At 37.6% G+C, this 16,022-nt stretch overlaps 1 long non-coding RNA gene across 3 annotated transcripts in view; it reads right to left on the reverse strand.

Moving 5' to 3' along the window:
• LOC145512163 (uncharacterized) overlaps positions 1-15,262 on the reverse strand; it is an 86,515-nt gene extending 71,253 nt beyond the window's left edge. For 2 of the 3 annotated variants that reach the window (XR_014058422.1, XR_014058395.1), the window contains exons 1-4: positions 12,862-13,808; positions 12,069-12,160; positions 3,471-3,585; positions 2,440-2,534 (exon numbers count right to left, since the gene is read on the reverse strand). This is a non-coding gene — a long non-coding RNA (uncharacterized LOC145512163). Of the gene's footprint in view, positions 1-2,439; positions 2,535-3,470; positions 3,586-12,068; positions 12,161-12,861; positions 13,809-15,132 lie in introns of those variants that run through there. The other variant, XR_014058373.1, reaches the window with a different exon arrangement.
• Positions 15,263-16,022: the final 760 nt, after the last annotated feature.

The following is a 16,022-nucleotide window of genomic DNA, read 5'->3' on the forward strand; positions in this document are numbered from 1 at the left end:
CTTTGGCACTCAGCCTTCTTTATAGTCCAACTCTCACATCCATACATGACTACCGGAAAAACAATAGCTTTAACTAGATGGACCTTTGTTGGCAAAGTAATTTCTCTGCTTTTTAACATGCTGTCTAGGTTGGTCATGACTTTTTTTCCAAGAAGCAAGTGTCTTTTAATTTCATGGCTGCAATCACCATCTGCAGTGATTTTGGAATCCAAAGAAATAGTCTCTCACTGTTTCCACTGTTTCCCCAACTATTTGCCATGAAGTGATGGGACCAGATGCCATGATCTTAGTTTTCTGAATGTTGAGCTTTAAGCCAACTTTTTCACTCTTCTCTTTCAATTTCATCAAGAGGCTCTTTATTCTTCTTCTCTTTCTGCCATAATCGTGGTGTCATCTGCATGTCTGAGGTTATTGATATTTCTCCCGGCAATCTTGACTCCAACTTGTGCTTCCTCCAGCCTGGTGTTTCACATGATGTACTCTGAATATAAGATGACTAAGCAGGGTGACAATATATAGAATTGACATACTCTTTTACCTATTAGGAACCAATCTGTTCCAAGTCCAGTTCTAACTGTTACTCCTTGACCTGCATACAGATTTTTCAGGAGGCAGGTCAGGTGGTCTGGTATACCCATCTCTTTCAGAATTTTCCACAGTTTATTGTGATCCACACAGTCAAAGGCTTTGGCATAGTCAATAAAGCACAAGTAGATGTTTTTCTGGAACTCTGTTGCTTTTTTGATGATCCAACAGATGTCAGCAATATGATCTCTGGTTCCTCTGCCTTTTCTAAATCCAGCTTGAACATCTGGAGGTTCATGGCTCATGTATTACTGAGGCCTGACTTGGAAAATTTTGAGCATTACTTTGCTAGCATATGAGATGAGTGCAATTGTGCTGTAGTTTGAACATTCTTTGGTGTTGCCTTTCTTTGGGATTGGAATGAAAACTGACCTTTTCCAGTCCTGTGACCACTGCTGAACTTTACAAATTTGCTGGCATATTGGGTGCAGCACTTTCATAGCATCATCTTTTAGGATTTGAAATAGCTCAACTCCAATTCCATCACCTCCACTAGCTTCATTTGTAGTGATGTTTCCTAAAGATCATTTGACTTCACATTCCAGGATGTCTGGCTCTAGATGAGTGATCACACCATCAAGGTTATCTGGGTCATGAAGATCTTTTTTGTATAGTTCTGTGTATTCTTGGCACCTCTTTTTAATATCTTCTGTTTCTGTTAGGTCCATATCATTTCTGTCCTTTATTGTGCCCATCTTTGCATGAAAAGTTTCCCTGTTATCTCTAGTTTTCTTGAAGAGATATCTATTCTTTCCCATTCTATTGTTTTTCTCTATTTCTTTGCATTGATCACTGAGGAAAGCTTTCTTGTCTCCCCTTGCTATTCTTTGGAACTCTGCATTCAAACAGGTATATCTTTCCTTTTCTCCTTTGTCTTTTGCATCTTTTATTTTCCCAGTTATTTGTAAGGACTCCTCAGACAACCATTTCCTTTTTTGCATTCCCTTTTTTGGGGAATGATCTTGATCACTACCTCTTGTATAATGTCACGAACCTTCGTCCATAGGTTTTCAGGCACTCTGTCTATCAGATCTAGTCCCTTTAATCTATTTCTCACATCTACTGTATAATCGTAAGGAATATTATTTAGGTCATAACTGAATGGTCTAGTGATTTTTCCTACTTTCTTCAATTTATGTCTGAATTTGCCAGTAAGGATTTCATGATCTGAGACACAGTCATCTCCTGGTCTTGTTTTTGCTGACTGTATAGAGCTTCTCTATCTTTGGTTGTGAAGAATATAATCAATCTGATTTTGGTATTGACCATCTGTTGATATCCATGTGTAGAGTCTTCTCTTGTGTTGTTGAAAGAGGATGTTTGCTATTGCCAGTGCATTTTCTTGGCAAAACGCCATAAGCCTTTGACCTGCCTCGTTTTGTACCCCAAGGCCAAATTTGCCTATTACACCAGGTATCCCTGGTCTTTCTACTTTTGCATTCCAGTCCCCTATAATGAAAAGGACATCTTTTTGGGGTGTTAGTTCTAGAAGGTCTTGTAGGTCTTCATAAAACCAGTTAACCTCAGCTTCTTCAGCATTACTCGTTGGGGCATAGACCTGGATTACTCTGTTAAGGAATGTTTTTTCTTGGAAACGAACAGAGATCATTCTGTCATTTTTGAAATTAAATCCAAGTACTGCATTTTGGACTCTTTCGTTTACTATGATGGCTACTCCATTTCTTCTAAAGGATTCTTGCCCACAGTAGTAGCTATAATGGTCATCTGATAAATCTGAGTTAAATTCACTCATTTCAGTTCATTTTAGTTCACTGATCCTTTTAATGTACTTTTAAATATAGTTTGCTAATATTTCATTAAGAATTTGCATCTATATTCATCAGAAATAGTGACCTGTAGTTTTCTTTCCTGGAAGTGTGTACTTCAGGCTTTGTTATTAGGATGATGCCAGCTATCTTCACAAGTTTTCATGAAGGCACTTTTTAACTCTACAGATGAAGAAACAGAGGAAAGTGGATTATTTATGTGGAGTTGAAATAATTTCTTAATTGAGGAAAATAAAAATAATACCTGGTGAAATAAGGAACACATTTTAATAGTGATAATCTATAGCTAAGCAGGTCAAAATTAGTTATTTTTACAATGTGTACTTTTGGCATTTTTCCATGTTTTCTGGAAAGAGCACATACTTTTTAATGATATGTATGTGTTTATATATATGAAACAAAGTGATGACAAAAAAAACTAAGTAATATTAAGAGCAGGAAGACAACAGCTTAAGAAGAAAACAATGCCTATAAAATAGAGGGATATTCTCCAAACTAGTCTCCTTTATTCTAGCTTAAATATTATTAACCAATGCAAATAATGATAATTAGTATTTATCCTATCTTTATTATACACGTATTAAAATTTTCACTCTTATCTGAAGCCAGTCTTCTTCCTTTTTGCTTTTTAATCCTGTTATAGTTTAATCCTGTCGTATGCTTATCTTATATTACTTCTTTATGGTTAACACTGTTTAGGATTTTGTTCCCTCACTTTAAATGAGAATAGCTAAGACCATGCAGGGTGGGGGGGGTGGGGGTTAGGGAGAAACACTCCTGGCATCTGCAATTACATGGGGCAGCTTTAATTTCCTATCTTTTCTCTCTTATTTTTAAAGTGAGTATGTGTGATTTGTTCCCTTAGACATTCTATAGCTTGATAGAATTAGTCCTGTTTTAAAAGAAAGAATCCTCTTAGCAATAAATGGAATGATTATCATCAGATAAAGGACATCAGGTGGCATACCGGAAAATACATTTAACAACTCTTTTGCCATATGCTGAAATTATCCTTTAAAAGTTTCTTCTTATATTGGACTTTCATCAATGCTGAGATTATATCAATCTCAATTAAAAAAAAATATTTGTTTGAATTACCTTGGTTTTTCATTTTCTCAAAATCAGTTCAAACAGAGTTCTCTCTCCTGCCTCCCTTAAATGTACACATATTTATGGGTGTGTAAATTAGGGCTTCTTTTGCATTTTCGTTCATCTGTGAAGTAAAATACCAATATTAAATAAAAAATAACAATGAGAATATCAATGACTGGCTTTGAGATCCCATTCATTCCTCCTTCCTTAGTTTCTTCATTCGTATTAATAAATACACAAACATTTATTTCCATATATATACTTTAATATATACAAACTTTGTATTTATATATACATATATGTGTAGAGAACTTTTCTTGAGGTAAAACTTTCATAAATGGTGTTATTTAAAAAGTAAATATAATCTTAACAAAAGCAATTTGATTCTACCTATATCTTCTCAGTATTAGTCACCATTTTCTTCCTTTACTGAGTAAAAGAATGACCTGCTTCAGCTTACAACACATCAGTTTCCTGACATGGAACTTATTAGAATAAGAACACAATGAATTTTCCCATTTTCTTATGTCCAATCAGTCTGTTCATTGTCTGAGAGTTCACCTGATGATTAAAGATGTCAGTTGTTTCTCCTCTGGTTTTTCCAATAGCCTTGTGCTTTATTCCAGCTGCTGGTGTGCATTTGAAAACTAAATCACCCTTAATATTTTTCATATTCTTTTTGATCTTGGGTTTTATGATAATGAGACTTTGTCTAAAGAAACCTCCATTCAGAGAATTCAAACAGATTTTAGCACTTGTTAGCAGGTATTAAAAAAAAAAAAAAAAGAAGTGCATCATTTAAATTCTACTATTCTTTTAAATTTGCTTCAGTTCAGTTCAGCCAGTTCAGTCGCTCACTCCTGTTCAACTCTTTGCGACCCCATGAATCACAGCACGCCAGGCCTCGCTGTCCATCACCAACTCCTGGAGTCATCCAAACCCATGTCCATCGAGTCAGTGATGCCATCCAGCCATCTCATCCTCTGTCGTCCCCTTCTCCTCCTGCCCTCAATCTTTACCAGCATCAGGGTCTTTTCAAATGAGTCAGCTCTTCGCATGAGGTGGCCAAAGTATTGGAGTTTCAGCTTCAACATCAGTCCTTCCAATGAACACCCAGGACTGATCTCCTTTAGGATGGACTGCTTGGATCTCCTTGCAGTCCAAAGGACTCTCAAGAATCTTCTCCAACGCCACAGTTCAAAAGCATCAATTCTTCAGCGTTCAGCTTTCTTCACAGTCCAACTCTCACATCCATACATGACTACTGGAAAAACCATAGCCTTGACTAGATGGACCTTTGCTGGCAAAGTAATGTCTCTACTTTTTAATATGCTATCTAGGTTGGTCATAACTTTCCTTCCAAGGAGTAAGCATCTTTTAATTTCATGGCTGCAATCACCATCTGCAGTGATTTTGGAGCCCCTCAAAATAAAGTCTGACAGTTTCCACTATCTCCCCATCTATTTTCCATGAAGTGATAGGACCGGATGCCATGATCTTCATTTTCTGAATGTTGAGCTTTAAGCCAACTTTTTCACTCTCCTCTTTCAATTTCATCAAGAGGCTTTTTAGTTCCTCTTCACTTTCTGCCATAAGGGTGGTGTCATCTGCATACCTGAGGTTATTGATATTTCTCCCGGCACTCTTGATTTCAGCTTGTGCTTCTTCTAGCCCAGTGCTTCTCATGATATACTCTGCATATAAGTTAAATAAGCAGGGTGACTATATACAGCCTTGAGGTACTCCTTAACCTATTTGGAACCAATTTTTTGTTCCATGTCCAGTTCTAACTGTTGCTTTCTGACCTGCATGCAGGTTTCTCCAGAGGCAGGCCAGGTGGTCTGGTATTCCCATCTCTTGAAGAATTTTCCACAGTTTATTTTGATCCACACAGTCAAAGGCTTTGGCATAGTCAATAAAGCAGAAATAGATGTTTTTCTGGAACTCTCTTGTTTTTTCAATGATCCGTCAGATGTTGGCAATTTGATCTCTGGTTCCTCTGCCTTTTCTAAAACCAGCTTGAACATCTCGAAGTTCACAGTTCACGTATTGCTGAAGCCTGGCTTGGAGAATTTTGAGCATGAATTTGCTTATCTATAATTAAAACCATTTTCTCCATCAAAAGTGTTCTAGAAAAATAAGGCAATTCTTGTGCTTATTTCTATTTTGCTGTTGTACTTGCCTTGAATTTTTATTTTATTTTCTGTAAATCTCAATATTTCCATCTATAAAATAAGGGAGGGAAATAGGAGAGTAGTGTTTTGTTGAGTTATATAACAGACATTTCTACAATAGCAAAAAAACCTCACAAATCTGTTTATAATACTATTTTCACTGTTGCAGTAAAAATAACAAAATTTAGATTCTAAGGGAAAATGTGCTGGCCCAGTTTAGCCCAGTTAGCCTCATCAAGAGGCTCTTTAGTTTTTCTTCGCTTTCTGCCATAATTGTGGTGTCATCTTCATATCTGAGGTTATTGATATTTCTCCTAATCTTGATTCCAGCTTGTACTTCATCTATTCCAGCATTTCTCATGATGTACTCTGCATATAAGTTAAATAATCACAGTGAAAATATGCAGCCTTGAGGTACTCCTTTCCCAATTTGGAACCAGTCTGTTGTTCCATGTCCAGTTCTAACTGTTGCTTCCTGACCTGCATACAGGTTTCTCAAGAGGCAGGTCAGGTGGTCTGGTATTCCCATCTCTTTCAGAATTTTCCACAGTTTATTGTGATCCACACAGTCAAAGGCTTTAGCATAGTCAATAAAGCAGAAATAGATGCTTTTCTGGAACTTTCTTGCTGTTTTGATGATCCAACAGATGTGGGCAATGTGATCTCTGGTTCCTCTGCCTTTTCTAAAACCAGCTTGCACATCTGAAAGTTCACAGTTCACATACTCTTGAAGATTGGCTTTGAGAATGTTGAGCTTACTTTACTAGCATGTGAGATGAGTGCAATTGTGTGGTATTTTGAGCCTTCTTTGGCATTGCCTTTCTTTGGGATTGAAATGAAAACTGCCCTTTTCCAGTCCTGTGACCACTGCTGAGTTTTCCAAATTTGCTGGCATAATACAATGTTTAGTTTCTGCTATACAACATTGTGAATCAGCCATAAGTATACATATGTCCCCTCCCTCTTGAGCCTCCCTCCCTTCCTCTTCCATCCCACCCACCCAGGTCCCCCAGAGCACTGAACTGAATTCCCTGTTCTATACAGCTTCTCTCAACTAGCTATCTATTTTACAGATGGCAGTGTATATGTCAGTGCTACTTTCTCAGTTTTTCCCATCCTTTCCATCCCCCTCTGTGTTCACAAGGTCATTCTCTATGTTGGCATCTCTACTCTTGCTCTGCAAATAGGTTCTTTAGTATCATTTTTCTAGATTCCATACATATGTGTTTATACCCAATATTTGTTTTTCTCCTCTGATTTACTTTAGTCAGTTCATCCACATCACTACATATGACTCAATGTTGTTTCTTTTTATGGCTGAGTAATATTCCATTCCATTGTATATATGTACAACATTTATAGCTAAGGTTCTCTATGTCTTTGTAAGTAAATTGTTTTTAAAAGCTATTCATTTAGAAAAATCCATGGCATGGTATTGTTATTAATCTTAAAAGAACTCCCAAATAAAATTTTAATAATGTTATTAACTATGTCAGTCTTGTCTGGCTCTTTGAGATCGCATGGGTTGTAACCCACGAGTTTCCTCTGTCCATAGAATTTTCCAGTCAAGAATACTGGAGTAGGCTTCCATTTCTTTTTCCAGGGGATTTTTCCAACCCAGGGATGACATCCAATCTTGTGCCTCTCCTGCACTGGCAGGTGGATTCTTTACCACTAGCACCACCAGGGAAGCTCTTATTCCCCAATATACTGACCATAAATTATATAATTTTTTTCTATCCAATTGGATAATAGAGGAGAACTTAACCTATACTTGATGTTGTATGGAAAGAGAAGAGTCTATAGAGCATGCACTAGTAGGCTGATTTTGTCCTCACTGTTCACAATTTAGTCTCCGAAGACAAATAATAGATATGTTGTAGAAGAGATATTAGTGTTATAAATGTAAAGTCTTTCCAAAAAGCCCAATAGAAGACACTTCTTATACTTTTTCCATTAAGCTTTTTTAAGTGCTTATTCAAAGGCTAGACTGTGTTTGGCATGTTAACAATGAAAGAAAAGTGAAACATAGACTCTGCCTTCCAGGTATTTATCAAGCAGTTTGGTAGGGGGTAAGATTAATAAGAACTTTTAATGCAAGAAAAACCAAAAGTGTTTTACCCCTTCAAATATATTTAAATCCAATATAAATGATGAAAGGTGTTTTTTGTATGTACTCTTCAACAGAAACACACACACAAATTCTAGCTGCAGTTTTGTGTGTATAGGAATGTGTGTGTGTGTGTATGTGTGTGTTAGATCATAATGGATATAGAGTTAAAATCTTAATATAAAATTGTATTGGGTTAGGATTATACAGTATTTACTAAATCTATAGTTTTACTTCTTTTTAGTTTATAGAAAGTCTCTGTCCCTAATGAAAATGCAGATGACAGTTGAACTCTAGTAATCTGGCTTGCCCTGAGAGTTATATTTTATTTTCCTGCAAACCTACAATTAGGGTATGTGTTATGAACCTGTAAGAAGACACAAAATGTTTATGAGTATGAATAGAAGAATATATGAGCAACATAATTAAAAAAAAATATATGTGTAATGAATTCCATGGCGTCTCCTTCATTAGTAGGTAATTCCTTACCACTGAGCCACCTTGGAAGCCTAAATTGTGTGTATTTAACCACAATAAAATGTCTAGCTTTGAGATTGTTAGTAAAGTCATTGCATTGATACCATTCCAAGATCTGGGCTACTTGTAGGTTTACTCAGAGTTCCTGCAACAAAGGGTAATCCATGGAGCTTGAAAAAGAACTACATGGTGAAATAATAATTTGGGCCACAAATCTTCCATTTAGTTATCTCTAAAGGGTCATCTGTCAGGTAGCTCACAGGTTACTGTAAACTACTTCTAATCTAAAATGAATGCTGGTGCTTTGAATCCAAACTACCATTGCAATATTTTATACTATTCATGGGGTTTTCACTGGAGTGGTTTGCCATTCCCTCCCCCAGTGGACCATTTGTCAGAACTCTCTACTATGACCCATCTGTCTTGAGTGATCCTGCATGACATGGCTTATAGCTTCACTGAATTACACAAGCCCCTTCACCATGACAAGGCAGTGATCCATGAAGGGGCCGTGTATCACCAATTCATTGGACATGAACTTGGGCAAACTCTGGGTGGTAGTGAGAGACAGAGAGGCCTGGTATGTTGCAGTCCATGGGATCACAAAGAGTTGGATACTACTTAGCGGCTGAACAACAACCATTGCAATCCACTTACTGGTCAAAATGGATACTCACTGAATTTAGATGATGAGTGAATTTTTTTCCCAAGCCTGTAGTACAGTGGAACTAGTGGTCCACAGACCTATCCTGTTTCCATTTCCCCAGTTTCTTCATATGTAGTTAGACCAATTATACTCAACAAATGAGGAATATCTACTTTGTGGCCTGTTATTTGAAGTAAGGGTTGTATAGTAGGAATAAATATTGAAAAAGCTTTGGAGTTCACTTGTTAATAAAAGTAGTCAGCCAAATGCATAATTGCATCCCTTATGATTTTGCAGTGATGACTGCCATCCTCAAAAGTTTGAAAATTCAAGGGTGAAGATTCCCATTACACTCTCATTTAAATTACCTTTTCAGTAAGACACATGGATCTTGGAAGAAGATAGTAGATTGTTGTTCGTTATACCAGGAGATATCTACTACTGTAGCTGTTGCTCTAGATGTGATCAGTACAGCTTCTGTTACAGCTCCTGTATAGGTACCTGTTACTCGGCTATCATAATTGTTGATAAATTTTTTGTGATAGATCATTATAGTAATGGCCCCTAATAAATCACCCTTCTCTTATCAATTCCCTTGTTTAATCCTTTCATTTGTTAACTCTGGTCTTTACCATTGTTACTTGCTTAGGCCAATGAGATAGTAACAAAAATGACTCAAGAGCTTGACAAATGCTTGTGTATTAGGATTTGCCCTCTCTTAATTGTTGCTTTTGGAAATTGGTCATAATGCAAAGATGCTTCAGGTAGCTTACTGGAGACATGAGCCCAGACAAAGGCCAGAATCAACTTTCATACACAGAAAATGGCAATGCAGTACTGTGATCACAGAAAGAATAGAATCATACTAGGTGAGCCCCTATGATCTCACAAATTTCTAGTTTCTTCTATGTGCAAAGACACCTTCTCACAATGCAAAGCAGGGACAGAGTTCCCAAAGCAAGGTTGGTTTTGTGTTTCTCTTCAGTGGTAAGACAGAGATTGAAGTTCCTATAGAATTCTAGTAGGGTAGAGTGCCAGAGAGGACATGACTATCAAGAGAAGTGTTCAAGACAGTTTTATAAGAGTTTCTCTGATTTGATTTTTAATGAATTTTAGTCTAAGAAAGTGGAGTATACAATTCTATGAAGTCAGAAACAGAATAATTTTCAAGGAAAAAACAGGAAGCCACATGTTGAAACATGTGACCTAACTCAAGCCTCAGGAAAGTAGTAGATAGAACAATTATTAAAGCTCACACAGGGCTGGGGATAGTTTATAGAAGTGCTGGTTGAATGAGCAAAGTAACACATGGGCATATAACACATGATATAATTCTTCTGAATTATACCCGTTTAGTAGTAAGATTTACTTACTTCTTGATAAGATCTACTTTGGGCCTGTTATAACAAACTAGAAAAAAATATCTTAGAAATGAATAAACCAAATACAGGAAATTTATCTGAACAAAAGAACAAAACCAAACATGATTTAAAGGACTCTATCAAAATTGAACAAGTGACAGTTCAAAATCTGAAAAGTACAACCTAAAATAAAGTAAATAAAGAGACAACAAATAAGCAAGTAGCAGGGAAATCCATAACAACAACAACAACAACAAAATTCCATTTAAATCAACACAGATGACAAGAGAGATGAAAGTAAAGGGAAATTATATGCTTAAAATTTTTAAGAAGTCAGAGGAAATACATGACTAATGAAGATAAAAAGGGAAGATATATAAAAGACAAAACAGAATTTATAGAGATTAAAAATATGATATCTTTAAATTACAAGTATGTTAGAATTATAGAGACTATAGAGTAAAAGACTATAGAAATTAAAGAAATAAAAACTATGAAAAGTCAAATATAGAGAGACAAATACAGAAAACAAGCAGCTGCAAACTGTGAAATGATTATTCAGACTAGCAATCAAAATTTCCAAACAAGAGGAAAATGTAGGAGATAAAATATATATTTGAAGAAATTATAACCAAATAATTTCAGAACTTTATGAAAAATTCAAACCCTCAGATCCAACAAGCTCAATAAAACCAAGCAAAATAAATATAAAGAAAACCACATCAAAGTACATAAAAATAAAATCCTAATAATACACAAGATAAGGAGAAAATCTTAAAAACAGGAAAAGTCACTAAGCATTAAGTACTTAAGATCAAAGGTAAGAATGACTGCACAATTTATATCAGAATTATATAAGCCAGAGGACAAAAGAAAGATATATCTTTAACTTTTGGAAGTAAGATATTTAATCTAGGATTTTTTAACCAGCAAAAATCATTTTCAATATCAAATGTGAAATAAAGACTTTTTCAGACAAATGCCAGCTGAAAGAATTAATCACCTGCAAAGCGATACTGCAAGAAATATGAAAGGAAATACTTCAAGCAGAGAAAAATGGCACCACATGTTAATTTAAATCTATGTGACTGAATAATGAGTGCTGATAATGGAAAATATGTGGATATATTTTTCCTAATTTTTTACACTTAAAATAATAAATGACCAAATATAAAAGCAATGTATCATGTGGTTTATAATATATCTGGATATGATACATAAGACAAGAATAGCACAAAGGATGGAAGGGAATATAAAAATGTCCCACTGTAAGATTCTTTCACTATATATGAATTCATATGATATATTTTAAAAATAGACTTTAATAAGTTAAATATATTATAAAACATAGAAATACCTTTAAGGTTTTTTAAAAAATATATAAATAATACACAAATAGTGAAGATGAAATCATTCCAAAAATTCAACAGAAGTTCAGAAAAGGGAAAAAAAACCATGAACAAAGAAGGGAATGATAGAAACCAAGTAGCAAGATAGATTAAAGGCCATAAATCAATGAATTATTACATTAAATAATATTTTTCTAAACTTTACAGTTAAAGGCACATATTGTGAGATACAATATAAATCAAGACACAACTATAAGCTGTTGACAAAAAACAACTTAGAAATATATAAATACACAGATTAAAAATAAATGTGAGTTTCAGCTTCTAGTGAAAACGGAGTTTCAGGAAATGGATCTACCCTTCCTCATAAAACAGGTAAAAAGCAACATGGAACAAATGAAATAATGGAACTCAAGAAACTGGACAGCAGGAGAATGTCTTTAAATGATGAGAAAGAATAAAGGTAAACTGTATGATTGCTACTTACCTCCTGGAGAATGTTTCTAATTCATGATCCAGAGTGGAGGAAACCAGGCAGACTATCTGTCTTTTTGACTTGAGTGGGGTTGGACTATAATTCTGTGGAAGACAAAATGGCAAGAGTACTTTACTGCTGGGCTGTGGTGAAAGTCCTGCCTTTTTCCATTAAGCCTGCTCTGACACTTCCTCAGTGCAGGGAGGAGCACCTTGTTACTACTGGGTGGAAGTGGAATTGCAGGCAAGCTGTATATTCTTCACTGACCCTGGGAGAGAGGAATGCCTTATCACTTGCCATTGGGGATAAATATTTCCTCTCTTTACCTTGTTTCTTTTACATCACCAAGTGTGCTCAGTCGCTCAGTCATATCCGACTCTTTGCGACCCTGTGGACCCCCGTGGACTCTAGCCTGCCCAGATCCTCTGTCCGTGGGATTTTTTCCAGGCAAAAATACGGAATGGGTTGCCATTTCCTCCCCCAGGGCAGGGCCTCCTATCTAGCGCTTTAAATGTCTTCGACAGAAGACACTGCTGCAGGTGTCATTATGCTTCTATGGGTCCTTGAGTCCCTGGGATGGATGAGGACAGGCCCACAGGCCAGGGGTTCCATGATCTATGTCATGAGACCTTAGACTCAGATCCCCTCATGGAGACCAGGCCAGAGCTGCCAACTGAGTCCAAAGAAGGGAATGGGCCCTGATGAGAATCTGGGTTGGCCAGTGGTCACAATGCATGGACAGAGAAAGTGGGGGTGATGAAGATGGAAGAGAAAAGCCCTCGGACCCAGAAAACACAAGCAATACCTGGTTACCCTTCACCAGTGGCAGAAATCTGTGAGGAGGCTGGAGAGCAGAGGGCTCCCAGGCTGGATTGAGACCACCTAGCCTCAGTGAAGGCAGGCCTGGGTGGCATCAGGACTTGGCAGAATGGAAGGTTATAGAGGGTCACGAAGGAGGGCTCCCCAAGGAACCGAGCTGTGTCTCAAAGCTAAGGAAACACAAAACTTGAAAAGGTGTGTTCCCAACACCGGGAACTTATTTTCACAGGCAGTAGTGTCCGCCATACTCTTTTAGGCATTTCCTGGGACTCTGCTATCCATTCTCCAGCCCCGCACAAGCCGGTGGGCAGAAGGGAGACCCCATCATTTCCCCGGGGTGGCCGGTTCTCCCTCGCTGCCTGCAGGAGGGACAGGCAGGATTCAGAGAACACCCGGGTCTTCAGGGCCTGTCCCGCGCAGCCTTAAGCTACAAATTGCTTCTTCTCTTTAGCATCTTCTTGAAATTCTCGCCATCACCAGCTTCACTTTCTTGCTGGCTCAGCCTTTTGCTGCTGAGCAATCCTGATGTGGGGCTCCCTGAGGCAGGGTCATCGTCCTTGGGACCCCCAGTGTCCCCTCTCTGTCGGGGTGCTGGCTTCTTCCTTTTGGTCCTCAGGGGCTTCTCTGACAGCCCACGCTTATTTGAAAATAGTTTGCTTTCGGCAAGAGGTACCAGGGCGAATGCTGCCAGCTCTGAGATGAAGTTCTGTTCAGCTTCCTGTAGCTGGGTCTCAAGCTAGGCTTCCAGATGGTCCATGACCCTCACCTTCCGCTTCTGCGTGTCTGCTGGTCATGTCCGGCTCTTTGTGACCTCATGGACTGTAGCCTACCAGGGTCCTCTGTCCATGGGATTTTCTAGGCAAAAGTACTGGAGTGGGTTGCTATTTCCTTCTCGAGGGGACCTTCCCGACCTAGGGATCGAACCGAGATCTCCTGCATTGCAGGCAGACGCTTTACCGTCTGAGCCACCAGGGAAGTCCTTACATCACCATAACAGGTTCTTATGAGGCTGTAAGAATGTCTCCCACTTGACCTTAGCTGGAGTGAGTAGGGATGGGACCAGTTTTGACTGAAATAGAGTGGGTACATTCTAAAAGACTTACATCTATTAGGCTGATTATAGTCCTTTACCAGAGAGTACTATCTTTTCTGTTCTTTGTTGTTGGTGTTTTTTTTTGTTTGTTTGTTTTTTGTTGTTGCTGTTTTTTTGTATGTACCTATTACATTTCTAGATATCCAGCTTCTTCAGTTCTAAATCTGGGACATGAGAAGCAATACTCCATCTTTCACAGTTTTTAATTTGTTTTATATGTAATATTCATGGCTTTTAGTTGTGTTTAATGGAAGCAATAAGGGAAAGTCAACTACTCTGTCTTCCCAGAAGCAGCAGTCTATTTTATAACAGTGTGATAATAAAATAATATGAGTGAGTCTACATAAACATTTGACCACATGTCCTCCTCAGAGCTTGTTTCCTAATCCACAATAAATTTTACAAGAGCTGTTTTGTAATATTTTAAACTCAAATCTGGTGAATCATGCCTGTTGGGTGATTTAAAGCTGTGGGTATAACAAGGGGTAGATACGGAATTCCCTCTAAGAATTCAGTGATATTTCCAATAAAACTATGACTTGTGGCATTAAATCTGCTTGATCTATATGTTTTTAAAGTTTTAGATTTAATAATTAAAAGAGATGACTTAGAAATTGTTGTGAATCTGAAAGTATTGTGGGAGAAAGGAATAGATTAAGTACATTTTGTTTGAGTTTCAGTACTGTCTCCATTTTTCTTAGCTCTATGAAAAGTGAAGTGAAAGTCGTTCAGTTGTGTCCACAACTCTTTGGGACCCCATGGACTATAAAATTCATGGAATTCTCCAGGCCAGAATACTGGAGTGGATAGTCTTTCCCTTCTCCAGGGGATTTTCCCAGCCCAGGAATCAAACCCAGGTCTCCAGCATTGAGGGCAGATTTTTTACCAGATGAGCCACAAGGGAAGCTCAGCTCTGTGAAGTGAAAACAATTATCAAAACTTTCAATTCTATTTCTACATCTCTAAAAGAACAATTATGTTTTCCATTGTTATCTCACAGGTATTATTTTATCCTTAATTTAAAATTTTATAAAAACCATTACTCATCAACAAAATAATTTGAATATTTCCTATTAAAACCACATATTTCTGAGATAACATTGGTCCAAGTTGAGTCATTTACGTTTTTCAGAAAGAAAAAAATAAGGTGCACATGCAAACTACCTGATCAATAAGATTTAAATCTTAAGACGCCAAATAAACCTAATAATAATAATGACATAAATTTAGATGTTCATGAGGGTCTCACGGCAAGTATACTGGGGTGGTTTGCCATTCCCTCCTCCAGTGGATCATGTTTTGTCAGAAATCTCCACTATGACCTGTCTATGTTGAGTGGCCCTACATGGCATGGCTCATAGCTTCATTGAGTTATGCAAGCCCCTTTGCCACAAAAAGACAGTGATCCATGAAGGGATTAGATTCAAGGGATTAGAACTTATAAACAGTGTGCCTGAAGAACTATGGACAGAGGTCCATAATACTGTACGGGAAGCGGCAAATAAAACCATCCCCAAAAAAAGAAAAGTGAGAAGGCAAAGTTGTTATCTGAGGAGGACTTACAAATACCTAAAGAGAGAAGAGAAGCAAAAAGCAAGGGAGAAAGGGAAAGATATATCCAACTAAACACAGATTACCAAAGAACAGCACAGAGGTAAAGAAGGCCTTCTTCAATGAACAGTGTATAAAACTAGAAGAAAACAACAGAAGGGGAAAGACTAAAAATCTCTTCAGGAAAACTGGAGATATCAAGGGAACATTCTGCCCAAGGGGGAGGGAAGGTTGCTCAATCATGTCCGACTCTTTGCGATCCCTGGAATTCTCCGGGCCAGAATACTGGAGTGGGTAGCCGTTTCCTTCTCCAGGGGATCTTCCCAACCCAGAGATCGAACCCAGGTCTCCCACATTGCAGGCGGGTTCTTTACCAGCTAGGCCACAAGAGAAGCCCATTCGGCCAAAAGATGGGCACAATTAATGCCATAAACAGTAGAGACCTAGTAGATGCTGAAGTGATCAAGAAAAGCTGGAAAGAATACATGGAAGAATCGTACAAA

The sequence above is a fragment of the Giraffa tippelskirchi genome, chromosome 1, assembly GCF_054371585.1.
Source record: "Giraffa tippelskirchi isolate mGirTip1 chromosome 1, T2T-mGirTip1v1.2.pri, whole genome shotgun sequence".
Classification (NCBI taxonomy): domain Eukaryota; kingdom Metazoa; phylum Chordata; class Mammalia; order Artiodactyla; family Giraffidae; genus Giraffa; species Giraffa tippelskirchi.